This window comes from Euprymna scolopes, chromosome 19 (assembly GCF_053919585.1).
Source record: "Euprymna scolopes isolate OS-2025 chromosome 19, ASM5391958v1, whole genome shotgun sequence".
In the NCBI taxonomy this organism is placed as follows: domain Eukaryota; kingdom Metazoa; phylum Mollusca; class Cephalopoda; order Sepiida; family Sepiolidae; genus Euprymna; species Euprymna scolopes.
In genome coordinates this window covers 61,343,359-61,360,389 of record NC_136500.1, presented here as the reverse complement: position 1 = coordinate 61,360,389, position 17,031 = coordinate 61,343,359, and the positions used below count along the sequence as shown (strand labels likewise).

Sequence of the window (17,031 nt, the reverse complement as noted above, 5' to 3'; positions counted from 1 at the left end):
TATTGTATCACAAGACCTATGTTCATAGTCTGGAAGCCAATACATATTTTCATACATTCTCCCACATACACATGCTATAATAGAGATTGTGCGTTTTGTATGTTTCTAATCAAAGCTCAGAATATTATTTGAAAAAAAAAAACAAAAAGACAATAATAGCATTAATTAACACAGATTATTACAAGAGTGTTGTAGGTTGTTTAAAGTATACATGATTTTATACTTCTGTTAGGGGCTTCCAGAATTAATTGCCAGAATAGAAGTGTTTGGAGGCTATGTCTTACTACTATACAAAGTGACAAAGTTGTCGTATAATGAATACATCAAAAAGTATCATTTATAATACAAAACTAAAACATGCCAAAAAAAAATAATGAAAATGAAATTGTTTTTTTGTCAGATTGCAAAAGTTAAGCAATGTTGAACTTGGTTGATATTTTGGTTGAGATTAGATGAGTGACTGTTCAGGAAACAACAAGTGTAAGGTAGGAAATCGAACTAAATGCAAAGTCATTTTCTCTAATACATTGAAAAAAAGGTACTAATCTTTCCTTCCCTCCTCCTGCATATGGGTGAAATAGTTGGAATATGAAAGCTGTTCTAAAAAAACTTGGATCATACAATGAAATGCTATGGATCTTCAACATTTCATAGCAAGACCATATAACAAACAAAGTGCTTGCCTTCCATATTTATCTTCAGTTATTTAACATTGACTTTATCCTGACATGATACACCTGCTGGAAACGTCTTCTTGTGATCCGTGTTCTGGAGAAAGACACTGATCACTCAGGATTGGAACTCCTATTCGCAATGAATGAGTAAAAATCATGGCACATGAACTTTGTTAATGTTTCACCATCAATTGATGGATGACTCAAGACAACCAGATGAATGCCAAATGAAGATTGAATTCATCATAAATGATGTTTGAGACTAGATCACTATTACTGAATAGCAGAAATCTGATTTTATCCTAATTTGACCAGATAAAATAATCTAATCTAAAACATGCCACTACAGACATCAAGTTATAGTATAAATATGCTCTATCTGGGAAGGCAATTTAAAATAAAGTCCTGTATCAAATCAAGATTAAACAGGTTTCTGAAATAAACTTTTAAAAGAAATACCATAGTAGTATTCATTGTGTAATGAAATGAGTACTTTATAATAATGTTGTGGAGTTTATTTTTGCATTCATTATCCACTGGTGTTACCAGATTTGGCCGTCTGAAGATATTGACTTCCTGACTAAAATGTACTGTACATTAAAATTTTTTTTTTTATCTCCTTGCAAAGCTTAATCATGTTCTGCAAAAACAATTTTCTTTACTATATAAAGGAAGCAGACCAAATGTGGATGAATGTTCAAGGACATAAGGAGCTTAAAGTATAAAAGATTTCACCAAAATAACTGCACTCTGCATCTGTCGCTCAAAAAGAGTTGATATGACATAAAACAAAATAACCAAGCCAAACACTATGAGCAGATCTTTGAAAATGTAAAGAGCTTGAAGAACTTTTACCAAATGGCTGAATCTGAAAATGGCTGAAATGCTAAAGAACACTCAAACCAAATCAGATACCTTAAATAGGTCCTATCAGTGAGGCTTCAGAATTCACAGACTGTCCTCCAGCAGAAGATAAAAGTTCCTCAATGGGTCCATCTGTTGTCCGTAGGTGGTGACCCATGACACCTTAGAATGGGCTCCAGGTGGCTGAGTAGCTCATCATGCAAAGTAGCCGATGGTATGCAACATTCCATTTTGGTCCTTACTTTGGTTAGACAGACGGGTCTGAGAGACACAATCTAATTAATTGGCTAATCGTGACAAGCCTTAATAACATAATACAACAATCTCCAACAAAAAAGAACTACACTCCAAAAAAAAACAAAAAAAAACGCAACATGCTGATATTAGAAGGCGATGGCAAGGGTCAATTAGATAGTGAACCCAAATGCTACCAAAAAAAAAAAAAAAAATCCCCTTATTAACTCTTGCAAAGTATAACCCCAATATAAATGGCTTACAAGAAACTCTGCTAAAAGAAACTGACAATATAACCCTTAAAGGATACCACATTTACAACTAAACAAATGGATCGGAAAGAGACAACCGACCAATAGGCAGAAACTCAATTATAATCCAAAGCCACATACCAGATAATGAACTATAATGACAAACAAACCTTCAAGCACCAAAAAACAACATTTGTTCAATCTACATCCCATCAAAATACAAAATACAAACAAAATATAATCGCAACTGAATTTAGCCAGAACCCTTCATCCAACCACCACTTCCCTAAATTCCAAAAATATAAAAATAATGCAGAAAGAGAAAGACTCAATTTCACATCCAACAAGGAATACTATAACTCATTTACTATAGCAGAACTTACAAACTCCACACATAAAAGCAAAGATACAGCTACTGGACCATGATGGTATTAATTGCCAATTCCGGAAACATCTGTCAGATGCTTCCCGTAAAATTCTTCTATGTATCATTAACAACATATAGTGGTCCAACAATGTTTCCAAATACTGACTCAAAGCCAATATCATCTGAATCCCTTAGCCAGGAAATTATCACTCCAACCCTACTAATTATTGCCCCATCACTTTATCAAGTTGTATCTGCAAAACAATGGAAAAGATGGTTATTACAGGACAGATATGGCATCTAGAAAAATAAATCCTATCCAGACACTAAAGTGGATTCAGACAAAACCCAAGGCACTAAAGACCAACTTATCCAACTAGAAACATTCATTGGTAATGGTCTAATAAGAAACCACCATATAGTTTCAATCGTTTTGGATCTGGCAAAAGCATATGACACTATATGGGGATATGGAATACTGAAAGATATTCACAATATGGGAATCAGGAAACCTACTAATGTTTACCCAAGAATGCCTTTCTTACAGAACATATAAAGTATTTTTGGAAAACACAAAATTAGACCAATGCATACAAGAAAAAAGTGTACCACAGGATAGTGTACTATCCATTGCGTTATTGCTAAATAAAATCAATGATATAACTAAAAATGTTAACATGGGATTTGAAAAAAACTATTCGTTGATAATTTCTTTATTACTTGTTCATTCCAAACATGCCAATTATAGAAAGACAAATGCAACATTGTCTCAACAAAATGGACAGTTGGATTAATCAAAATGGATTTAAACTATCCGAAAGCAAAACCCACATGTCCACTTCTACAGGAGACAAAAATGCCACCTTGACCGACAGCTCAAATTAGATGGACAACTAATACTAGTAGTACAACATACCAAATTCTTAGGAATCACTTTTGATAATAAACTAAACTTCAAGGTGTGCATTAATAATTTAAAACCAAAATGTTTAAAAGCAATAAACATCTTAAACATAATATCTAAGCTAAACTGGGCAGCAGATCAGGCTGCAATGCTTAAAATAAACCATACACATGTCAGATCCAAACTAGACTATGGTTGTGCCATATACAATTCCACTTGTAAATCTTTAAAAAATTACTTACCATACAGAATCAAGGTTTGAGATTTATCCTGGGAGCCTATCAAATCTCACCAATGGGATGCTTGTATGTGGAAGCCTATGAACCGCTGTTACAATTTAATAGGAAAAACTGGCTATACAGTATCCAATCATGCAATAAAACTACAAATCTAACATATGAGATAACCTTCAATCCACAACTCATACATTTTTATTCAGGCAAACTAAAAAAAAATACCCTCCTTTAATCACAGAATTAAGGGAGCAATATTGCAAATCAATGAAAAACCAGGCAAATATAGCCACTAAACAAAAACAAACAGACAACATACCACTATGGAAATTAAATAAGTCAGATATTGACCTAACACTTACCAAATTAAAAAAAAAAAACAATTCAATAAATTAAAGCATCTATGGATAACTCTGAGAAAGATATCCAAAATAGGAGATATATATAGACGGATCCAGAACAATGAATGGAACAGATGCAGCATACACAGATGACAAGGCCATTACCAAATATGACTGCCAAAATATACAGCTGAGTTATAATTCATTAAAATGGCACTCAAACTCATCAAAGACAACGAACAAAAATTCATTATATACACTAACTCCTTGTTCTGCATCATGGCTCTAGAAAAGGGAAAAAACCAAACATCTGTTCATCACAGAAATAACACAAGAATACAATGAAATAGCCGAAATAGGAAAAATAATTGTAATAGCCTGAATGCCAAGCAATGTTAGTATCCCAGGAAAAAAAAGCAGACAAACTAGCTTAAAAAAACCACAAACCATCAAATCTAAAAAATTAAAATTCACACACAAACCTAAAAAGAAAAATTAAGGAATACCGGGAAAACAAGTGGCAAGAAGAATGGAACACGTGAGTCAAAAACAAATCACATGAACACCAACTGAAAATCAAAAACCGAAACTAAAAAACATTCAAAGAATGGAGGAAATAGATTATCTAAGCAATTCAAATTGGACATACAAAACTGACCTACTCCTACTTGATCAAAACTGATGTAACGCCCAAACGCACTCTCTGAAACCAACAGATAACAATAAAATAAATACTAATAGAATGCAAAAACTATAAACTTATCTGAAGAAAATATTTTAAAACAACAAACATCAGAGAAGTGTTTTAAAATTAAATCCTCACTAAATGATACAAAAAGGCGAAACTCTTCAAACTTCTAAACTAAACAAATAAACAAGAACAGACAATAAATACCAAGCCAACTATATAACAGAACTAAACAAATCGACATATGTATATAGTACCACATTAGCATTAAATCATCCTATAGTGGTTGACATGCCAAGTTCAAATAATCATTCAATCAATCATTTATTATCGATGAACGTTTTTACTTTATTTTATTACATTTTATTCTTAACTTGAAAATTATAGAAATTTAAGAAAAAGTAGAAAAAATGATAATATGAGGTTCAGTTCTAGGAGTAGAGATACATGGGAGTCCTCATACATGTTAAGGTACCTGCTAGCAACTATGTAGATGTCTTTCATTTTGATGCTGTAAGCTAAATAAAAAGTTCACATTTATTACCATCATTTCATGTGGATAAAATTTAACTCTTCCTCATGAATAAAATTTTTTTTTTTTTCCTGCAAATTCTGTTCGCTAGTTATCTTCTACAGTGAATGGGTTGTTTTTTCTTTTGTCATATTTTCTTTGACCTTTCCTCCATTTTTCCTTGTTGGCTATTCCGAAAAATGACATTTATTCTTAAATACATTTCTTTATTTTTTAAATATGTTTCCTTTATTTTTCATCATGAATAATAAAACTAATTCCCCCCCCCCTTGTTTTATGTTATCTTGCTATCGACTGTCACTGTATTCAGTGTTCACTTCTTGTTGACATTTACAAAAAAAATACAGAAACTAAAAAATAAAATTTCTTTTTTTTTTCTTAGATTTCTTTCTTCTCATCGTCATCAGGGGCCTTTTATTTAACTGATCAGAAAGTCATGTTTTACATTAACCTTTATCCCTTTTGGTTACTAGATAGTGGTTAGTCCTAGATAGAAATGGATTCTGTTTATTTATTCAACAAAAAGAGGGAACTCATTATATTCTTCTCATTTTAATGTAATCACTCCTTAGAAGGGATATCACAAACTATTTTTAAATATTAGATTATTGTACCCTACTAGTAGTCCAGTGTAATTCTTGTATCTATTTTGATTAATTTGTTTCCATTTTAGAAATTACTAGCATGGAGACTCTACGTTGCCCTGGATTAAATGAGATCAATGAATCTTTCACACTTCTAATCCTTTAATATCACCAAAATCGGCAAAATCGCCCATTTTTTAATCAAATTGATTGATTGCTTGCTCTAGTCAGGAACCCACCGCAGTGCCCTGGAAGGAAGCTTACATGCCTCCCTGCAGTGACTTAGTCCACAATACATTGTAGTTTACATTGCACTGTAATGACTTGAAAGTCATAAAATGCAAAAGTCAAGTATCATGGCTTAATTGTGCTCTAAATAGAAATATTCATTTTGAACCCACCCTTATCAAAGAACCTATTATTAATTTTATATGCGGGGCTCTTTTTTTTGTCCAGTGTTAAACTTTCTCAGATGCACTTGTGATGCTAGTTTGGAGAAAAGCGTTAACTTTGGTCAAAATCAGACTATTCTTTCTTTAATGTGATTTTATTTTTTCAATTATCGTTTATTGATACTTATTTTAGGCATTCTGATACAAAACCTATACAAAAATACTCCAAGCTACATAAAATACATTTATGTGAAATTTCATAAAATTCGACCCAGCTGTTTTGTAGTCCATTGGGAACAAACACACACACACACACACACAAGGTGCCTTTTTATATATAGAGATTTCAAGTTATTCAAATTTTTTTTTGATACTTATCGTAGGTATTCCAATACAAAACCTATATAAAATTCTCCCAGATACAATGCCAATGCAATTCTCTACCTGTATAAAAGCCAAGTACATCCTAGGATGAAGTACTGTTGCCACATTTGGGCAGGGGTTGCTCGAAGGTCTTATCCTGCCTTGACAGATTTCAAAATAGACTTTGTAGTCTAGTAGGGGATGTCCTTTTCTCTTCCCTGCAACCTCTCTCCCACAGAAGAGACATTGCAAGCCTATCTCTACTCTTTATGGCAAGTGCTTGTCTGACCTCCAATCTTTCACAAAAAACACTTGTCTAGTTGAAACCATTATCAATAATTTTCCCCACTTTTTATCTGTGCCTAAACCTAAATGTGGATTCCATGAACCAAGTTTCTTTCTTAGACCTGCACGCCTGTGGAATGCTGTTCCATTTACCTGCTTCCCAGCTGACTATAATATGGTAGTCTTCAAGTTCAATACAAGCAAGTTCTTGGTGAGCCGTCCTCTTAAGTAATTCAATTTATCAAATTTCCATTACTTTGATAGTGTCCCATTAACTACCATGCACTCATTAACTGTAAATGACAAAGTTCTCTCTGATTCTCTCTCCTCTGATCTCGAGCGCGTGGTTCAGTGGGGGAAGATGTGGCTGGTTACCTTTAATGCATCCAAAACCAAACTCCTATCCTTACATCATCAATGCTCTGATCCCCATCTGGCATCAATTGTGATGTATGGCTCTCGTCTGGGTGAGGCCCCGTGTTTTGACAAGCTTCTGGATTTGACCTTTACTCCTGATCTGAAATGGAACACGTACATCAAGTCTGTTGCCAAGGTCGCTGGAAAGATGGTGGGATCCTTCTACCGCTCCAGAAGATATCTCACTACTGATGCAATTCTCTATCTATATAAAAGCCAAGTACGTCCAAGGATGGAATACTGTTGCCATATCTGGGCAGGAGCTGCTAAAAACAGCCTATCCTGCCTTGACAGAGTACAAAATAGACTTTGTGGCTTAGTGGGGGATGCCCTTTTCTCTACCCTGCAACCTCTCTCCCACAGAAGAGACGTTGCGAGCCTATCCTTGTTTTATCGTTATTTCCATGGCAGGTGCTCGTCTGAACTCCAATCTCTGCCCCCCCCCGCCAATCTTTCACGAAAAACACCCGTCTAGCTGAATCCACTGTGAAAAATGTCCCCCACTCTATATCTGTGCCTAAATCAAAACGCGGATTCCATGAACAAAGCTTCTTTCTTAGAACTGCATGTCTGTGGAATTCTGTTCCATCTGCCTGCTTCCCACCGGACTACAACTTGGATGTCTTCAAGTCCAATGTTAACAAATTCCTAATGAACCGCCCCCTTAAGTAAAAACTTCATCAAATCTTCACACTAACCTAATGTACTTGCAATAACCCTTATCCCTGAGTGGCTTTCGGGCCTTGATAAGTGGTGATCACCGTGTAAAAAAAAAAAAAAAAAAAAAACCTTATCCTTGAGTGACCTTCAGGCCTATATAAGAGGTGATTTCTTTGTAAAAAAATTCATTAAAAATCAAGATGATACAATTAGTTCATTTAGTATTTTCTGTCATTGAATAATTTTTTAATTCATTAAATGTTTGCAAATTTCATTAAAAATATTTCTGAATTTTTTTAGATAGGATTAATAATTTGGATAATTTAAACTACTATTCTCATTTTGAGTGTTATTCTCATAACCTTTCAATCAATATAACCTCTGGCCTTCTTTAGGTGTATTTTATCAAACTCTGGAATCTGCATAGAATTTCGAAAGATTTTCGAGTTTGACAAGATACACTTGAAGAAAGTCAGAGGTTATATTGACCAAAACGTTGTGAAAATAACATTCAAGATAAGAACAATAATCCAGGTAATCCAAATAATACAAATTCATTAAAAATGCTATAAGCATATTGGATTAAACCTAATTTTAAAAATTATTTATGTATTTAAAACCGGACATTAAAAATATGCTTTAAACAATTGCTTTTATAAATAACTAGCGGGAGGTACATGGCGTGGCCCGGGTGTTTGTTTGTAGGTGTGTGTGTTGGGGGGGGGGTGATCAAAACAACCCTGTTTTAAAAAAAAAACGTTGGCCGGGTGTTTGGAGGTGTAAAAGAAAAAAGTTTTAGTAGGAAAGTAGACTTGAACCCCCGAACTTTTGACGTGGAGGTGGAAACGAAATGGAAAAACACCTAACCATCTCGGCCATGAGAGAAGAGGAATGAAAAGCATCTTAATTCAACGTTTATTAAATTAAATTGACAGGTGCGAGAAACTTAAATCGCATGATGTTTGACCTTGAAACATGACGCGGCAGCAAGTTAGTTTTCGCTTGTTTTATACTGAAAAGCAAAAGAAATATCTGGAAAAAATAGTATGTGAAAGTCGGGCAAATTAAATACACACGCGACCTCCATTCTTAAGTCGTAGATATTATGATTGAGATGTGATATAAGAAGTTTTAAGAAGAAGCGAGAAGGCCAACGGAAAAAGCCTTTTACAGACATACACAAAAAGCGAACATACATACATATATACACACATTTTCGCTTTTATATATTTTCATTAGATTTTTTTAAAAATGTCAGGTTTTTATAAAAAAAATGTATTTAACTTAATTGTTAAAAAATATATATTTTACCTGCTTAAAATAATAAAACATGGAATAACTTCTTTTTAAAACACAATATAAAATATAAATGATTAATTTTCAAGTGCATAAAGAGTATAGTTATATTTTAATGATTTTTATTGAGATAATCACTGTTTGTTGCCAAATCCATTATTAGAATAATTAATAATGATGCCTAAATTCAGAATCTATTTCTATCTTGTAATAAGAGTTTAAGTCGATTTTTGAGAAAACGTTTGCATTGCCAATTTCATTCAGCAACTGTTCAAGCTTTGGTATTTGATAGTAAGTGCGTTTCACCACTTTATTTGCCACACATAAATCTGTACATATTCTAATTTCTTCATTTGATTTCGGCATTGCTACTAACAGCAAGACTCACGGAGTGGGTCTCTCCATTCTTTCAATCATATCCTTTTGTAGCATTTCCTTAATTTTTCCTCTATTGCTTGTTGGATATGAAATGCTGTTGATTCAGATATGAATGTTCTTTGAAATGTTTCCTCTACTGTTAAATCGGTTTCTTTCAAATACACACTGCGTAATTTGCTTACCGAGCAGTTTTCTATTAATTGGCCCATTATAGACTTGCCCAGGTTGTGTTCGCCAAAGTTGCATTTTGCTCCTTGTATGCATAGACATGTGTTGACTCCACATTTCTTGACCAAGCATTCTGAATTTATTCCTTTCAAAGACTTTATTTGTTTCTGGATGAAATATTCGCTGTTCTTCTAGTCTGTCATTAATCAACAGAAAAAAAAAATTAATTTATGTAATTTTTTTTATTTTACATCTTTTTTTTTTTTTTTTCAAAATGTAGAATTAAACAGACAAAAGATATCACGGACAAAATATCTTTTGCATCTTTTATTATAAAGTCGTCTTAATGTGTTATTTGATATGCTGATGCTTTAATTAGTTTCTATTTTATTCATGTTAGCGATGCTGACATTCTAAACTGCTTTTTCAAAGACGTTTCATAATATTTTGGGATCTGCTGTGGTGAAGTTGATAACGATATGAACTGACAACTCGGGTGTGCCAAGTTCGAATCATGTCAGTTTCATAGTGCCACTTTCACTAATGGATGCAGGCAGCCTTTTCTCCCCTGTATATATCTGATTTTAAGAAATAATAAGGAAAACCAATGCCAACAATAGAATCAAACCTGATAAAAAAATATGTGCGATGCTGATTTATGCAAATTTATTTTTTACTGTAATAATATTTGAAGTAACTGTAATTATCAAAAATATTCAAGAGTAAAGAACCTTCCAAAGCTTCTACACTCCTCTTTTAAATTAATTGCTGTATTATTAACGATATGCATTATACATCTAATATAAATTTACCTTGCGGATTTCTCAATGTCAGACCCAAAGTGCTATCCAGCTGACACATCGATACCTGATACAAAGTAAGCTATTTTTTCATTTCTATATTCCATTGGCAGGAATATATTTTCTTTTACATTATTTTATCTCTGAAAGTACTTATTCAGGTTAGAAAAACATTGAATACTTTTTCCTTTGTTCAGTATAATGAAAATAAGGTAAGAAATAGTTTCTCTCAACAAGTAGCTTCCCTTTTCAGCAAAACCTTGTTATATTAAGAGATTGAAAGTTTTAGAAACTACTTACGAAGTGCCTTAAATAAGTTTCCACATTTTTTCATATGGACACTTTTATTGATAGTAAACACATGAAACTCTAGTCTCCTTTTAAGTAATCTCTTCCGGCTGCAATGCACTTGTTGTACTGTTCCAACAACTTCTGGAAGGCCCCATGGAAGTCCTACTGTGTAAGTGTCTCAGTAAACTTCGCCACAGTCTATTTTATCTCCTCAGTTGTCTCATAACAACAGCTTCTAAGGTTTTCCTTGAGCTTAGGGAATAGCCAAAAAGTCATAGTCGTTTTGACTGCAGGATCTGAAATGATCAGCTCAACCATCTCCCTGCTGTCATGACAGTTTTTCTTCTGATCTTCTCTGAGCACCCTTGAGACAAACTCTGCACAAATCTTCCACATCTTCAGTTCCTCGTGAATAATTGTGTACAGTTTCTACACTGACACACTGACATCAAACTGTGCTCTTATTGTCTCTATAGACACATAACGGTCTTTATCCATGAAATTTTTTATTTGGTCAATCAACTCTGGTGTTCTGACTTCCTTACTCCTTCCACACCTCTCATTATCCTTCAAAGACTCCCTGCGTTCCTTAAATCTCTAATGCCACTCAAAAACTGATGCTCAATTCATGTAAGATGGTTCAAAAGCAGTGTGAAGTATTCTTTACGTTTCTGTGGCATTTTTTTTCAAGTTTAAAACAGAATTTTATTGCATATCGTTCTTCTAAAGTGTCCTCACGCCCAGATTGAATTTTTGAAATTCATCAGTTGTAACAACCAGGCTTTAGTAGGGTGTATTCCAATTCCTGCTGTAGCTGTTCATTTGAACCTGAAATCATAAAAATTGGTCAGTCATTTAATAAGATATATAGCAATAACATACTTAATTTTCAAGAGTCTATGACAATTATAAATGCCTGTACAAAAAAGTCTGGAAACTTATTGAAGACACATCATATATCCAATAATTTTATAAATAGTGATTTAAACAATGTTATCATATAAAATAAGTTATAGCTTTATAACAATTGAGTTAAATTAATATTTTAACGATTTGAAAAATATAAGAATTGTTTAAAAAATCACAAAGTTTCATTTTCTTTTCTTTTTTTTTACCAAATTATAACTAGTATACTTTGGTTCAAAAAATTAACTGAAACAAAATTAAAAATACAAAGTTTCCCAGGCAATGCCAGTTAGATGCAACTAGTATAATTATAAACAGATATGTATTATTTCTGAGTATTTAAAATTATTTGGATCTTTTCATTTCCCAATTTTCCATAGGATTGTATTCAGAAAACCTCAAAGAAAGAAAGAAACAAACAAACATTTTAACACTTTCCTCTTTGTCTATAGCTTTAAATATGTCAAAATAATGATTACCTGTTTCTCAGTTGACCTACATGGATGAATACATAACATTTTGGGGGGAAATGGAAACATTGAAGAGAACAAACTATCAATTCTAACGATATTTTTAAAGATTCAATTAGGTTTCATTATTTTTTCATATGGTACCAACAACAAAAAAAATCAAACTTAATGATTTTTAGATGAAGATATTTGCAAGAACAGAAACATGAATTATATATATATGTATATATATATATATATATATATATATATATATATATATATATATATATAACACATACACAGGCAGTAAAAAGAAAGTCTGCACTTGTAATTTTTTCAAAAACTGCAAATATAAGCTAAATTTAATGTAACTGTTTAAACAAACTATACCTCATTTGATTGGCCTTTTATTCTTCCATAATTTCACCTGTTCATATTTGACTTTTAATTGAAATATTCTAATGTTCACGTCAATTTAAAAAAATAATTTCAATATGAGGAGGCAAAAAGAAAGGCCGCACAATGGAAAATTGTTATTTAAATGTAAATTTAGGGCATTAAAGCAACACAAATACAACAGGAACACAATGAACTACTTAATATTTAGTAGTATAGACCTTTTGCAATTTGACAGCCTGCAATCTTTTGGGAATTCCTTGAATTAGACTGCAGCAATACTCCAGAGAAAGGGCATCCTACTTTTCTTTAATTTTTGTCCAAAGTTCTTCCAAATTTTAAATTTTATCATTGCGTAGCTATTGCTTGATGTAATGCCATACATTTTCGATAGGATTGAGGTCTGGAGATTGTGCAGGCCAATCCAAACATGGAATATCATGCTCTTCCAGGAACCTCTTAACATTGCCAGCTGTGTGAATGGGAGTATTATCCTGCATGAAGATGTGATTATCATCCAAATTCTGACCAAAGTAGGGTAGAAAATGTTCAGTCAACATATAAATGTACTTGGTTGAATTAATTCGACTTTGCAAGCGAACTATAGGCCCTGGACCATTGGTACGAATAATGCCCCACACTAAAACTGAACCTCCACCACCTTGCAGCATTGAAACTCAGCACCCAGGATTAAATTTTTCATCTTTCCTCCAATGGACGTACTTCCTACCATCACTGCCAAGCCTATTGAACTTGCTGTCATCGCTAAATATCACTTTTGACCAATATGAAAAGTCATGGTCGTCATTGCATCTGACGAAGTCCAGATGGCGTTTTCTGTTCTTTACAGAAATCATTAGTTTGGGTCTTCCAACATATCCTCACAAATTAAATTCCTTTAATCTGTTCTTGACTGTAGAAAGACAGCACTTTTTAACAAGATTGCACTGTTGTTAGATTTGGGGAGCCATTTCAAATCTGTTTCTTAGGCTGCAGATCTTGATAGCATTGTCTTCCCTGTTAGAAGTAACTCTAGTACGAGCATATTATGGGGCATCACGAACACTGCCGGTGTTTTGGTGCTGTTGCACAGTCTTGCGTACCATTTTCTCATCACATTGTGGCTGATTCTCGATTGAATAAACCAGAAAGGTAGAGATTAATGAGCTCCTGATGATTACTAAGAGAAAGTCGTGGCATATGGACTAAATGTTACGTTGTATAACCTGGAATAACAACAATTACGATTAGAGATGCTTTGTTGCCTGTTGGTGGATATTTTAAACTGATTTAGGGGCAATGATTTAAGCTGGTTTTAAGCAAATTTTTTTCTGCAGACTTTCTTTTGCCTCCTCAATTTGAAGTTATTTTTTTAAATTGATGTGAGAACTAGAATATTTCAATTAAATGTCAAATATGAGCAGGTAAAATTATAGAGAAATAAAAGGTGAATCAAATGAGGTATAGTTTGTTTAAACAGTTGCGTTAAATTTAGCTTAAATTTGCAGTTTTGGAAAAAATTACAAGTGTGGACTTTCTTTTTGCCGGCACTGTATATATACATATCTTAGCTTTTGCTAATCAATAACATAAAAATTAAGCAAAGTAATCAAACACCCACTTCTGCCACTGAACAAATGTGCATAGTCTAATCACCATTTGTTTCCTAAGTAAAATACTGGTTTTGTGAATTTCATTAACAAGTCTCACACCTGCCAATATCCTATATCTCTATAAAGCCACCATTTGTGCATGCATAGTGTTGCCATGCCTAGGCTTCTACGCTCTCCATCTTAGACAGGGTGCAAAAACATAATTTATCTGCCAAACTCTGTCCCTTGTCATATTGCCACAGTGCCAAATTCCTGTGCTTATTTTTCAAGTTCTTTCACGGAATTTGTTATGAACATACTCCATTTGTACATCCTCAACATAGAAAAATGCCGTCTCTCTACTGTAGATGTCCCTAGATGCCAGGATATTTCTTACTGTAATAGCTTCTTTTCTTAGACTCCCTAACTCTACCAACATGCAGAAATTTACCTGTAATTTAAACGAACATCTTGTTGCTCAACTCCCCACCGAAGTTAATCCTCTATAAATCTTGCCCCTATCTCAGTAACCTTTTACACTTCAGTAACAATATACTTTTCGGTTGAAAAAAGTTTATAAAAAAATTTTAATTTAAAAGAAATTACATTCTATAATTCTATTATTATAAATGATCTCTGACATGTATGGAAGCACCACTGAGGTATCATTACTCTCAAATTTGTTATGATCCGGACATATATGAATTAAATAGAATTATCATCTGCAGACTATTTACAAAATATACATACTTGCAAATCAAATTAACCTACTCCAAACAATGTTTAAAAAGACAACACCATTATTTTTGCTCTGTAGCTATGTTACATATGCACCTCTTGATCTGAACATTGAACAATACGTCTGAATCTGCCAAGAAGAGAAATTTCATTATATTCTTCGCTAAATGTCACACCAAATTTCCTATGTGACAGAATTTCTTGATGTGTTAGCTTATTCTTCTACCTTTAACTTGTCACTGAAAATTTCTCTTTATTAAATCAAATTCTGTTTCTAGCATGCCTACATCCAAATAATGCTACAATTTCTCTTCTCTATAATTATTCTTAATAAACCAGTTGTTCAGTGGTTTGTATAATATCAGTTTTCCCTCTGATTCTTATTTCATCTAATTTTTTTTTCTTCCCAGGTTTTTAAAAGTCGATTTGTTATTAACCTGATATTACCGAGATATTTTTGAATTTAGCAAATGGTAAGCTTCCAGGGATATTATTTCAATAGTCTTATTCCTCTTTTTTAAATCATTTCTAAAATCATTGATCACTACAAGGATTCTTTATTTGGAGTTACAATATTCTAAAACTTTTATATTTAGATAACTTTGCAGGTTCTTTTTTGGAAACGTTTTTTTTTTTATTATTATGGTTACGTTTATAAAATATACATTCTCAAGTCTTTAATTGTAATGTATGCGAGATTTCTTTATATTATATAATTAGTATGAACTGTAAAATCCAACTATTATTATTATTATTATTATTAATTATTATTATTATTATTATTATTATTATTATTAATTATTATTATTATTATTATTATTATTATTGTTATTATTATTATTTATTAAAGATTTTTCACACGATCACTTGCTGACAGAAACAGGTAGTGTTCCCTGGAGTCTAAACAACAACAAGTTTTCCAAAATTATCTGAACTCTTCACTTTCAATCATTATTGCAAATTACATATTCTTGTAACAGTAATTTAACTTTGATTTTTTTTTTAATGATGATGGTCATTTGTGTTTTGGAATTTGAATGATAATAAGCCTTCACATAGATTTCAGTATTCTCTCTGCCTTTCCATCTTCCCTGATTTTCACAACCATTTCTGTGATACCAATTGATATTGGTGCTACTATGATACTTAAATTTTTTCTTTTTTTTCTTGTTACTATCAATTTTTTTTACTACGATTTCTCACACAAGTGATATTCAGTGATTGCTCACTGGCAACAACATGGCATTCCTGGATTCTGATTGATAATAACTTTACCCAGATTTCCAATACTCTCACTTTCTTTTGATAATTCTGACAAATTGCTTTGGTTCTCACAGCAGCTGTTTATCATTGATTTCTTACTGGCATTTATGAACCCGTGATTTCTACAAAGTTATTCAGGTGTACCTGGTGGATAACAGAACTGAAAACGGTTGACAAGTAGTTTTCTGGATATGAAGACATTATTTCCCAATGTATTACTTTATGAATTTCAGTGGTCGTCACCATTCTTAACATGAGGAGAGGAGGGTTGTAATAATTTGTGTTTTTTGTAATAAGGCTCGACCGGTCGTTTCCAGTTATTCCCGTCATCTGCCAGGCACACCCGAGTAACTTCATGGAAACCGTTGTTCAGAAATACCTTCTTTTTTTATCTATATATATATATATAAATATTTCCAATATGGAACCACACCTTTATAACACTAATATTTAATTAACGTTTAGCATTTCTTCCAATATTATTGCTTTCCAAATTTATGTGTTTTATGGGTAGGATTTCTTAATAAATGATCTGCCTTTATTAAATAGATGCATTCTATGATTCTCTTTCTAATGCATTATTTACTTTTGTTTTATTACAAATGCATTTCTTATCATTTGCATGGATGTGCGAAAATGCCTCCAGATTGGAAACAAAGAATATCAAGCTAAAAATGAACCATCATTTTATTTCTTCTATGTTAAAAAAAAGTTAATAAGAATTATGAAACAACTTGACGTTTACATGCATTTGTTTTTCTCACACCACTGTAAGTGTGATAATTACGCATTGAATTTGTTTTTATTACCATTGATAGAATGGTTATTGATATCAAATATGCACTAGTATAAACTGCACCAAATTTTGATAATTCCTATTTCAAGCCTCATTAATAGCCACTTAATCCCATTCAATCACACACAAGGCTGACACTGCAGAACCAGTTTCCCTCTCTCTGCAT

At 32.7% G+C, this 17,031-nt stretch overlaps 1 protein-coding gene across 14 annotated transcripts in view; it reads left to right on the top strand.

Annotated features, from left to right (window-relative positions):
• Nucleotides 1–17,031, top strand: part of LOC145303656 (MAP kinase-activating death domain protein-like) — a 602,561-nt gene that overhangs the window by 222,394 nt on the left and 363,136 nt on the right. The window lies entirely within an intron of this gene.